The sequence below is a fragment of the Aplysia californica genome, unplaced genomic scaffold (assembly GCF_000002075.1).
Source record: "Aplysia californica isolate F4 #8 unplaced genomic scaffold, AplCal3.0 scaffold00497, whole genome shotgun sequence".
In the NCBI taxonomy this organism is placed as follows: domain Eukaryota; kingdom Metazoa; phylum Mollusca; class Gastropoda; order Aplysiida; family Aplysiidae; genus Aplysia; species Aplysia californica.
This window is the reverse complement of record NW_004797767.1, coordinates 484,785-487,126: the sequence shown is the minus strand read 5'-3', so window position 1 is coordinate 487,126 and position 2,342 is coordinate 484,785.

The window sequence follows — 2,342 nt, the reverse complement described above, 5'->3', positions numbered from 1 at the left end:
TGGGGGTGGGGGTGGTGGTGTTGTGTTGGGGTGTTGGGAATAAAAAAGGAAAATAAAAACATTTTTAAACGTACGATGACCCAGATCATTAGTTAGTTATATTCGTTCCCAGATCTAAAAATGAACGGAAACTTTTACGTTTTAAAGAATGATATCAGGGAAAATGCGATAGAAATCAAAGTTGCCCTGTTCAACCTCTGAAAATTTCACAGTTGGCAGATTCTATTTCGAATCAAGTGAACGCACTTTTTGGTTTAGTATGAGGCAGCAAAAGATGACAGCAAAGGGATAAAAAAGTGTAAACTTTTTACTTGCTCATCGGCGAGCGAATCAATTTACATTTATATCATTTGTCGGCGAGATTTTCGACCTGACTAGTCAGATAAGTATCATACTCCAGAGAAAAGACAAGTCTTGGGCGTCAGTAGAAATATCTGCCCTACATGTGAATCGAACTCACCTGTTTTGAATACGAATACCCAGTGCACACCACCAATCGAATTCAGCCGAATGTCGCTGGAGCAAGTCAGATTGGAAGTGCACAATTTAAAGCACATTTGAAGCAAAAATTACATTTTGGCTCAATACGTGTAGCGGTGTGCACTTAACATAAAGCAAAGAGCCTTGCACTTGCACCAGAGATATCGGGTTTGCAAGAGTCAAAACCACTGTCAGCGAACATAAGATGAGGTAAAATAATACTTTGTAGTCCTTGCTTAGAAATGTTTCGTGGCTTTACAGGAATTATAGAAACACCTGAAGATATAATATAGGCATATAAAATGTTTACTGTGCGTTACTTTTAAAAAAGAATGACAATATAAAGAAACAAACATAAAAGCTGAAAATACTACAACAGGCCATTTCTGATGAATGTCTCAGACCATTTTATCCCATATTAAAAAAACCCAAAAACATTAAAGATCGAATTGTACATTTATGCGCTTAGCTTAAAAATCAATAGCAATACACATTTATGTTCAATTCGATAACTATCTAACCCCAGAAGGTAGGTCACTTTTTTGTATCTTTCTTTGATGGATGGATAAGACACTGGACAAATGGAGGAATATCATAATATTATTATCTAATACCTAAGGCGACAAGCCAAACATAAATATGTCTCTGACTGTGTGTCTATTTGTGGGTGCAGTTATGTGCGTATGTGTATAGAAGTGTGGGGACAAATCAATACTAACATCATGATGTTGGCCCCCTACCCAGCCTTTTATTAGCACATTTTATGTGTCAGGAATTTGTAAAGACTTGGGTATGTCTGCTGACCATGCCTTTTCGCGTCTCCTAATTAACTCAGTTGCTAGCAGCTGAGAATAGAACTGACCCCTTGCGATATTACTATTCCACATTCAGCTATATTTCGATATATTCACAGCTATTGGAAGCGTGGCAGAGTCATTCGGATACAATGTGAGTTTTACAAATAAATAATGGATTTTGGTCTCATTTTTCTCAATTCGTCATATCAGTGCATAATGTATTTTTTATCTAAAATCATTTGGTAAAATACCTTGTAGCTCTTGATTACGAGGCAGATTGATAAGCCAAGCCACAAGAGTATTGAATAACAAATGCTGCAGGTAAGATTTCTAAAAAAACCCACACAAAAACAAACAAAAAAAACCCCCAAAGAAAACCATTCACTGACGGTATTCGTATAGCACGAACAGTGACTTCATCTCTTCAAAATTGCACAGCACCAAAGACATTGTCATGTCCAGGAACATTGTCGACGAGTCACGCTTAGCGTGTGTCTTCAGAAAGTACACACACGACTTTGACAAGAGGGAGGGATTACTCTTGAAAGCGCACTGAAATCAGGCATTCGTCTAAATAAATAATGAAAATAAAGAACCTGTCATTTTCCCGCAGGTTTGGGAATTGTTATTTTTTCCAATTTTTTTTTTTTTTTCCCAACACCTTCTATGTCCATCAAAGAACAACGTTTTGTATGGATTTTTATTGAAAAACATTGATCAAAGGCACAAAAAATGTAATTTTCCACTTTCCATGGACTCACAAGCGAAGGAAATAACTAACTTTGGCAGTCATTTTCTTGCAAATTTTACCTCAGAAACCAGGTGACCCCCTCCTCCCTCAATTGCCAATATCTCGACTTGTATCCAAGACAAATGGATATTGTTTGTACTAGAAGCAAGACAAAATGAACAAGCTACTAGATATGATATCAATAACTCCCATGCCCAAAAATTGACGAGCGCCTGATTCCACCACGTCGTAACACCTTTATTAATCAGCCTAACGAAATGTGACCGAAGACCCAAATGTGTCCAGGGGTGGAGAGAGAGAGAGAGAGAGAGAGA